Below are 10,311 nucleotides of genomic sequence, written 5' to 3'. Positions count from 1 at the left end.
CCCCTGCCTGGGAGACTCTGACTGAGCAAAGAGGTGCAGGGAGCATCTCACCCGTCCCGCCGTGATGAGGGCGCTCTGCGCTCCCAGCAGCCAGGTCGTTCAGCCGAAAGCTCGCATTTATTTCTCCAGGTAACCCTGCCGCAGGCCTCTCACTTCTCATCCGGCATCTTGGAGCTCCCTATAGTCCACACTAAGGAACTCGCTCTTTGTCCCTGGATCGGTTGTTTCCCCTTCCAAACAAAGGTTTCTTCAAGCTACTGCAGTCCCGGCGGGGAAAATATTCTCAAGTGCTTTCAGCTTTGAAGAAAGAAAATGCCCTCAAATGCAATCCACTGTGAGGCTGTGGGAGCGTCTATCTACTCAGCAGGGAGGCAGGGAGGTGGGGGGCAGGCAAGGCTACAGGGACGCTTTCGCAGGACTTCCCGGCTGGAATGGGCAGTGCACGGAGGGTGTGCGGCAGCGCCGGGCAGGCCCAGCCCTCTGCCCCCAGGGCTGCTTCCGCCTGTCCTGGCCCAGGGCTGGCTCCTGCCCTCCTCCTCCTCAACGCGATGTGACAAAGATGTGACGGATGACTCTCTAGCCAACCTATCAGTGACCGAGAGGGAAGCCAGAGGGAAGGTTTGGGCGAAGGGGAGCAGCGGAATCCCCAGGCACGGCAGCCAGGTGGGTCCTGCGCAGAGCCGGGCTCCTTAGGACGGTGGCGTGAGCCTGGGGGGTCCAGCAGGGCCTCCCTGCAAGGGTCTCCGAGCTTCTGCGCAAGCTGCCTTGGAATTCCACGTGACCACGTGTATTTGGGCGGGGGGGTCAGGGAGGAGTGAAAAGTTAACTTTTAACTTTGGTGCCTGTGACTGCGTCTCCTATCTCACCTCTGCCTGTTCCCAGCGCAGGCTGGGACTGCAGAGCTGTGGAGCCGGAAGGGGCCTTGGAACTCACCATTCCAGCCTTTCCGTCTTACAGACAACCACAGTCTGACCTAGGGGACAAGTGGGGGGGGGGCCGAAATTCTCCCAGGCCTCTGCCTAGGGCTCTCCCTGGGCCCTGGCTCTGCCGCAGCTGGCTTGGCCGTGTCACTTTCTGCTCTGTCTGGTGCTCACATGGTCACATTGGTGCCCCTCGGTGCTGTCCTAGTAGAGTGCACCGCCCCCCAGGTCACCCATGTTCTCTGCACACAGTGAGGGCTTAACAAATGAGTCCTGATGTACAGGCTGCAAAGACCCCACCGGATGCCCTGCCCAGTCTGCCCCGGCCCTTCTTGGATCACCTTCTCTGCCAACCCTTGAGCATGTCCGGGATGCTCCCCAGACACTCTGGGGAAGAGGCAGGAGAACCAAGCCCAGGGCTGCAGCAGGAAGGAGCCGGCGCCAGCCCTGCAAGCCCAAGGTCTCGGAACTATCTTCACACAGAGTCGCCTCGGGCCAAATGTGAAGTTCTGGAATCTGGACACATGACAGTCTCAGCAAAATTGATTGGAGGGAGTGTCAGCAAAGTTCATGGAAAAACTATTTTCAGGAAAAGAGTGTTTGGCAATTTCCCTGAGGGGTAAACAAGCGGACAGAAATTAGGCAGAAGACTCCAGAGGCACTCACCAGTGAAACCCTGGGGCGCTTCCTTCTCCAGACAGTTTTCTTGCTCTGTCATGCACTAGGAGGGAGGAAGAGAGACTCCCATGCCGACTAACAGAAACAGTTTCAGAAGTTAATGTGCCTGAAGTTGAACCTTTTTAAAGTGACATTTAAAAAATCTAGGCTACTAACATCTCCTGTTGAGTTGCGAGATATTAAAAAAGCACCAGCCCGCAGCCAGGAGGCTGGTTCTGAACCGAGAGCTTGGAGCCGGCCTGTTCTTGGGCCCGGCTGGATAAAGTGGGGACACAGCAGTCAAAAGCTGAGATCTAGTTAAACTTGTCCACCTCTCTGTCGCCTGAAGGTGACATGGCAAGCAGTTCACCTGTGGGCGCCCTGCTTTCTCACCTGTGCAATGAAGTTTGCTTTATCCGTCTCACGAGTCTACTGTGGAGACTGAATGAGGTGGCACATGCACACCTGGTCACCAGCTATGAAGCTTCGTAAAATGTCAGGCAGCGCGAGTATGCCTAACTGGACCCTGGGTGAGAAAGTAAGGCCATCTTGATTTTCATTCCAGAGTTCAGTTGTCTCGGCTATTGGCCACAATCAAGCCAAGATGCTGCAGAATCTGCTGGCTCATGCTTGGGCTGCGGCGCACATATAAGCACTGCCTCACGCAAGCATTCTGAAAATAAAGCTCCAGAGAAATTAAAGCTGTTTCAGGAGGATAATGGATTCGAGTGCATCTTGAGCTGGGGGAGCAGATTCCCTCGTGTATAGAGCCCCATGATTCTTACCGCTGGCGGGGCAACACCTGCCATGTCTCAGCTGCCTGTGGCTTCATTTTCCAAGAAGCAGGATCAATTTCAATCATCCCAGCAATCACTTGGTTCAACTTCATTCAGCTCTGTACAGACACTAATCTGATATATAACTCTGAGCTCTTCTTTGAGTATCAATAATTGTTGACTTGTACTAACTGCCAACAATAAAGCAGACTTTACCATGAAAAAAAAAGTAATACTCCTGTGGGAAAATTACTGAACTCTCTTTATTGGCTGGGCTTAGCGAGACACACACACACACACACACTCGCTGCACCCCACTCTGCCCCTCCCCACAGAAACCACTCCAGGTATTTTAACCAAGAAGGATTTAATACAGGAAATTTGGTGCTTACAAAACTCTTGGAGGCTGAGTGTTTGTGGCTGGGCGCCCAGGAGTGACTTCCAGACCACTGCAGAAATGACACCAGAGAGGAGCTCCAGCCCCTGAGGTCTTCCCCCACCCCCAGAGCTCTGCTGCCCCCACCGCAAAGTGCTCTGGACATCCAGGACACCGGATCAGAAACAGAGCAAGTGCCACTCGGCAGGCAAGCAACTACAGTGTTTAATCTCTATGACATTGCTTGCTGCTAAACAGCCAAAAGGAGGCAGGAAAATAGCCCTGCGCCACTTCCCACCTCCAAATCTCCCAACGATACAATAACCTGATGAACGTGATTCCCCTCTCAGACCTCAGCTGCACAACACGACGGAAGTGCCACTTCAGCTTTCCAAGCTCTTCAGCGAGAAGGAAGATGGGATGGCGGTGGGGCCACCCCATCCCCATCATCCCCAGCCATCCCCAGCATCCACCCTTTCACTTCTCAAGATTCATACAAACCTTTCCTTGTTGGAGAGCTTTGAAAGATAAAAACTGCATTTCCCAGACTTCCTGAGGTTAAGATTAACTTCTGCATTATCAGGGTACGGGCTAAGATGCTCCCCCTAAGCTGTAGAATTTCACTCCGTTGGTCATCACAGACCCTCTTAACCTTGTCTTCCCCTGTCTCCTGGGCAAGAGGAGTGCATGTGTGTGCATGTGTGTGTGTGCGCGTGTGCAGTGGAGACCTTCAGTGGTCTGGAAAATGCTAAGGGTCCCATTTCACAATAATGTCTTTAAGTGCATGAAGTTAAACTCCTGAGATTACATAAAAAAACAATGACATTAACAACTATTTCAGTGAAATTGATTCCCTGTATAATCTTAAATTAATTATAATCTTAAATTTTATGAGCTTTTTCCCAGCATATTAACTAACAAGGTGTTGCGGCAGGTCTAACAATTGTAATTTTGAAAATATGATCAGTGTAAACATTTCAGGATATTTACAATAACTGAGTTTTTCTATGAAATCATCTTAATTCTATTGGTGGAAAAATTCACAGTGTGGATAGAAAACCCCAAACTCTGAAATATTTGAAAGAGGTTTATTCTGAGCCAAATTTGAGGACCATAGCCCAAAGCCACTCCCAAGAAGCCTTGAGCAAGTGGACTCGCTGTGGTTGGGTTACAGTTTGGATTTATACATTTCAGAGAGGCAAGGGTTATAGGTAAAGTCATAAATACATGGGAGCCATACACTGGTTTGGCCCCAAAAGGTGGAACATCTCGAAGTGGGGGCTTTAAAGATTCTTTGGCTGACAATGGGCTGAGAGAGTCAGGCTTTATCTAAAATACCAGAAAGGAAATGCTTAATTTAAGATAAAGGTGTGAGCACTCTTGGGAGGTCATAGGAGAATCTTTCAAGTTAAGATAAGGATCTGCTAGGATGCTTGCCTTAAGATGGGGGCTTTCTATCTTTTAGGTGCTGCTAATGTACACAGGAATCAGGTTGGGAAGTAAACCACACTATATTTGGTTAACAAAACCTGCCTAGTGGGATTTTACCATTTGTGTGCATGACTCAGCTGGCCCCCTTAGGAAGGAATTTTGAGCAAAAGAAAAGATCAGAGTTCAGTCCTCAACAGGTTCTGCAAACATTGTAGTAGTCTATTGTTCCCACCCAAGAACAAAGGAAGTGCTAAACAAAGATCAGCTCAAGTAAAGATGTATTTTTCCCACCCGAGTTCAACCACGCTAGGAGCCCCTGACTTGCTGCGTACCATGCCCTTCTACAGGGCCAGCTGCCAGCACCACGTGATCATGCCCAGTCTCCTCCAAGGTCCCTTTCAGGGAGGGCCGCGCTGCTCCTGCCCCACTGGCCACGCCCACTTCCACTGAGGCTGGGAAATGGAGTTTCTATTAATATCTGGGTAGCCACAGGCCCAGAAAAATCTCCGGAGGCTCTATTACTAAAAGAGCAGAAGGCAGGATAAGCGTTGGGGGATAATCGGCAGTCTCTGCCACTCTCTCACTTCACAAAAGCACAAAGGATGAAAAGGTCAAATTAGTAGAACCCCTTTGCATGGACTGGAGGCAATTGGCTTTAAGCTCTGTTGTGGCTTCCCGAGGGTCTGCCGTGGCCTGATTTGGTTTCCCAGCTATTGACCTGCCTCCCTGAGAGCGCTGGGGTCATGCCCTCGGGGTCACTGTCACCTGAATCCTAATCCAGCCTCTACCAAATAATCTCCACATTGTAGCTGGCGGCAAAGTGTTCACACTGGTTTTCTCTCCTCCGGAGAGGGCCTGCTCCGTCTGTGGACCGGTCACACGCCTGAAGCTCCGGGACCACGCGCCCCGCTGCTCTCGGCGCAGCTCAGACACGGGAGCGCGGCCCTGCCCTCCGCGCGGCTGCCAGGCTCCACACACCTCCACACACCCGCACCTCCGCCCGGGTGCGGTTCCCCGCCGCGGGGCTCTGAGTTAAGCTGCCACGCCTGGTGGGTCCGGGCTGCCCGAAGGAGGGGGCAGCCCTCTCTAGGGCGGTTGGGTTCGCGTCGTTCTCTGCAGTTCGGTCTCTTCTGTCGTCCCTCAGCTTCTAGTCGCGTCTTGCTGAGCGGCACTCCCTGTTCTCCGCCACACAGTTGGGAGTTAAGAAGAGTGTCTGTGCCCACATCCCTGAGGAAGAGTCCGGAGGGCAGCATTCCCTGAAGCCGTGAGGGTGAGCTACGCCGGGAAAGGGTGACCCTCAGGGCTGCAGCTGCTGCCCCCGGCAGCCAACCTGGAGGATCTGGGAGAGGCCTGACTGCAGCAGCCTCGAGGTTCCGTACGAACGCTGCGTCGCAGGGTCTCACAGCACCTCGAACTCGAATGGGTTTAGAAGGCACATAGTTGGTTTCCACGGTCTCCGCCGCTCTGTAGACAATGACGACGCAACACGTGCTCCCGGCTGCACGCATTTTCCACCATAAGCACTGGAACTCCACGAACAACAATCTCATGCTGTGAAATCTTAAAGAGATTTCACTAAACAGAATTCTTCTAATTTAATGAAAACGCCAAGTTACCACCCAGCTCGGTTGTTGGTCTTGCATTTTTCTTTTCCTCATTCCCTGTCTCTACTGTGGATCGACTTGGAGGAAATTCCTCCCATGCTTCGTGAGGCATTCCTGCCAAAGGCCCAGTTTTGATTTTGTCAGGTCTAACTTCATCTCCATAGCTTGATTTCTGGGCTTGCTGGTCACATTTTGGTCTGACGTGCCCTCGATGTATGTGCTCTTTGTGCTTTACCTAGAGATGTGGCCAAAATGCTAAATTGTGGCTGTCAACACCAGCTCCCCAGGTGTGCCCTGCCAGGGGACAGCTTCCTTGCCTGCCCCCAGCAGCTCAAGCACATTTTCAAGACACTGAATGTCAGCATCGAGGTCTGTTATCGATGGTTAGAGGATGCAAGATTTCACATGAGTAAGTGGATTCTTTTTTAAGCACCAATATGGAAAAAGCTATTCATTCATGCCTCAAACCACCTAATAATGTTTCCTACGAGTAATAATGGTTTATTGGCCGAGCATCATACTATACATTTTATGTGCTTTTTATCAATGGATTCTTGTAACTACCCTATGATATATTATGTTCATTTTATAAATGAGGAAAATAAGATTTAGATGATTTCCCAGGATTTCATAGCTAATAAATGGCAGAGCCAAGATTCCAGTCCAGTTTCATCTCACTCTAAGGCCCACGATCTAATGACTTTGCTTTTATACTTACGAATCTGCACCAACCCCTCTGTAGGTCGATAGTTTGCAAATACAGAGGACAGTGCCACTCGATCCTGGCTAAACACGATGCATTGTCTCTCTTCTGTCTGTTGAAAGTGATGTCTAAGAAGATGTCTCTGGAGGTAAATAAGACAAACCACGTGCTATACCTAGACTAGTGTCCAGCTTAAACAAGCACCCAGCAGAAAAGAGTTATTATTTATATTCTTTTAGTCCTCCCACACACCCCCAATCTCCACCAATGCTATTTGCAGGGAAGACAGATGCCTGGCTGTATTCCTCACAGACTTTTCCAAATTGTCCCTCATAGCTTTTCTGGAGCCAAGGTTCTCAGACCGCTAGGTACAAGGTTAAACTGGACTGGGTTGTTGGACGGTTTCCATAACCAGTCATAGCAGAATGGAGATGGGCTCCTGCCAGGTGACATCGCCAGGCTGCCGAGGCCACCCCAGAGACGGGCTGGTTGTGGGGCACACCAGTGGGGCGAGGATTCCCATTGCTCCACTGAAAATGGTCCCTGTGGGAGTAGCTCACTGGGCTAAAGCTTAAGTCAAATTCCCAATCTATTTCTATTTTATAGGAAATAGAAAATGTAAGAAAGGGAAACACAAAGAATGCCTTTTATAGTAGTAGCTAGATCATTCAGCATGGAAGTATGAGATTAGCAGGGAAGATGGGATTGAGTATGCACTCTCTCAACTCCCTTTGCTCTCTTTCCTCCTCTCTATGGAAAGAAGAAACTCAAAGAGTTGGCAGGCATTGAGAAATGCAGCTTGCACACGGAGAAGTCATAAAATATCTTGTTAGAGCCGAATATCTGAGCAGCAATTCAAATGCTGTTGACTTAACAGGAACCAACTGTGGTCTTTTATGAACAAAGCTAAATCATACCAGATACTGCAGGGTTGGTTTTGCAAAGAGGCCCCAAGACCTTTTTCTCTGACAGAGCTATGGGTTTTACACGTGCAAGTGTAGCCTGCACCGCACAATCTTGTCTGTGCTGCCACTGTCCTGCCCTGGAACGTGACGCCTGGCTGTGAGCGTGCATTAAAGTTTCCCAAAGTGTTTGGCTGACACGTTTTCTTCTGTTGTTCCTCTAGGGAAAGAATGCACATTTTAGTTTCTGCATTTAGCTTGGCTGGTTTGGTAGATCTAAACCACATAAACAGGGCCAGGTTAGTACTTGTTTGTAAGACACACACCCAACATGCAGAACCCACATGAGCGAAGTGTGGCTGTGCTCTCAGCTCCCTGATTCAGGGGCTCCGTGAGCTCCAGAAGTGTCAGGCCTAATAGCAGCCAATAGGAGATAGTTAATACATGGGACACTGAGCCACTGTGGCTTTTAGGAGTGACCAGTTGCAATTTTTTGAGGGGAGGCAGGACTAAAGTTTCAGACACAGGAAAGAGCCTTATTTTCTCTAAGAATCTTTGGAAGACCTAGAGAAAAGTGGATCTCAAAGCCTGACGCGGAAGCAGGGGCATGGTTTCCAATTCACACAGGAACGAGCCTGGGGTTTAAGCCACCCTGAGCGGGACCTGGCAGGGAGGGCAGAAGTCACTCACCTGGCTGCACTGCAAGATCAGACGACCAAAAATGCTCCCTTGGGGTGCCCTGCTGGCGGCCAGGTCCCGGGGACTTCTCCACAGACTCCACATTCTTTCCAGAGTGGACCCCGCTCCGCGTGCGGGGAGCCGCCTGCTCACCAGCGTCTGACTGTTGCCAGATGTGGGCACCCGGCCAGCGCTTACATAACTCGCGCTCTTCTTGGCTCAAGATGGTACAATTTAAAGGAGCCTTAGAAGTTCAGTTTTTATCTTCCCTCCTCCTCCTCCTCACATTTCTTCATCTTGGCAGCAAACTCTCTCACCCAAACACGTGGTGGAGCTTTATTGTGTGTGGTGACATCAACACGCATGGCCAGGAGCAACAAGACCGTGCTTTCCCCTTATGCTTGCTAAAAATTAAAATAAAAATAGCTCTGAGGATGTGCTGTCCGCCTCTTGTTGCCCGGGCCTGATCTCCCACTCGTGTCCCCACGAGCGCAAACTTCTGTCACACCTGCTGGGAAGCCCGTGCTTGGGAATGTGAGACGGGAGGGTGCACAGCCAGCATGGCGGAAACGGACCAACTTTATTCCTGTCACCCAAAGTAATCTGCTACCATTGCGAGTCACTTTGCTCATGTAAGAAGACCAAAGTGCTGCACAAGAGCTTGTTAATTGAACACTGACAAATTTGTGTTTTGAAGTCAGGCTGAGTCGGGACTTTCCCTCTGATCAAGAGAGGTCCTCAGTTCTGGGAATTGGCAATTCCCATTTCATTTCTTCATTCCAGTGAGCCGGCCGCACTGCTTCCCGTGAGGATTCAAACTGGGCCTGCTTTTGTCGTCTGGCTCTCTCTGAAAGGCTGCCAGGCTACAAGTTGACTTTGGGACAGTCGCATTTGCCAGGGCGCATATGCTGAGGAGTCTTTGGGGGTGGCAGACTCAGTCTGTCTCTGCCTGTCTCTATCTCTCTGTCTCTCTCTCTCACACACAGCACGTGCTTCAGCCTCTGGCCTCTTCACAACGCTCACGCAAAGTTAGCAACCGCCTGCCACACTCCAGCACCTTGCACTGGCTGTGAGCCCTTCTTTGAGTTATTTGCTATTGATAAATCATTGCACGAGAAGCAATAATGACCACTTTCTCAGTGTAGCCAAGAATAACCATCTCTTTGCCTTCTTTTGAAATCCACACGTTTTAGGTTGAAAAGTACTCAGAACAACTATCTCTTGTCTGCATTTTAGGAGTGTGTGTATCTCAGCATCCGCTTCTCTAACAGGCCTAGAAGCAGGAGGGAAGGGCTTCCCTCCAGGGTTTCTGGACTGAGCACGGCAGGGAGGCTGAGGATCAACTCCAAGGCTGTGTGCAGCCAGATCTTGCAGACCAGTTTCAGACTGGATGCAGTGGTATGTGTTTAAATCCAGTATAATTCTACCAATAAGGTCAGCCCGGCACAGAAAAGAAAAGGGAAAAAATGATCTTGTCCAGAATCTTGTTTACAGACAAGCTTCACTCAATAATGCCATCTCAAAAAGCTAAAATGGCCATTCCATGATAAGCACACTTCTTTAACCAAATTTAAGCTGTTTACAGACCCAGACACACCTAACGTAGGTCGAGTGGCCAGGAGCTGACACTGTGACAGGCCATTCCACATGCCTCCTAGCTAACCCTTCAGCAGCTGGGGAAACAGCCCACTTAGTCCCATCTTCCCGTGGATGGAGGAACGTTAGGCTGGAGGAACGTTAGGCTGGAGGCTGCCCCTAAAACCCAGCGGCTTCCTCTGGCAGGTGGTGTGTGGCCACCCACCCCTGCCCGGCACCCAGGATTAGAGGGGCCCAGCTTTCTGACCACCTCTTGCCTCTTCAAAATCATTTTTCAGGGAAGTCTAAGGGAAATGCCAACTTCTCCAAGTGGGGTGCTGTTTCTGCACGGTTTCATCTTGCATTCGCCAAGCGAAGATTTCAGCCTCGACTCCCAGGGTGATGCCTCATGTAGCCCTGGGTCAGCCTGGGGAGAAAGGTTAAAATATGGCTACTGGAAAACACAGGTTGCAATCCCTTTTGAAAATGAAGCAGAATTTATGCCTCTATAAAAAGCATCTTGGGAGAAGCTGGTGGTGTGAAGGAAAGGCAGAGGCGTGATCCAGGCTGGGCGTCGACCCTCGGTCACCACTTGCCGGCCACCCTGAGCTGCAGTTCCCTCATCAGTACAATGGGGACAACAGCAACCCTTGAAAGTGATTGTGAGGCTTAAAGTAATGTGTGTAAAG

General features: G+C 50.4%; 1 long non-coding RNA gene across 1 annotated transcript; it reads right to left on the bottom strand.

The window, feature by feature from the left end:
- Positions 1-4,420: 4,420 nt before the first annotated feature.
- Positions 4,421-8,202, bottom strand: LOC142861584 (uncharacterized). Its single transcript, XR_012912817.1, has 2 exons — positions 8,060-8,202; positions 4,421-6,609 (listed from the first exon to the last, which is right to left on the bottom strand). It is a non-coding gene; the product is annotated as an uncharacterized LOC142861584 (long non-coding RNA).
- Positions 8,203-10,311: the final 2,109 nt, after the last annotated feature.

This window comes from Microcebus murinus, chromosome 17 (genome assembly GCF_040939455.1).
Source record: "Microcebus murinus isolate Inina chromosome 17, M.murinus_Inina_mat1.0, whole genome shotgun sequence".
In the NCBI taxonomy this organism is placed as follows: Eukaryota; Metazoa; Chordata; class Mammalia; order Primates; family Cheirogaleidae; genus Microcebus; species Microcebus murinus.
Note: the sequence above shows the minus strand (reverse complement) of the source record. Positions and strands in the feature narration are given on the sequence as shown.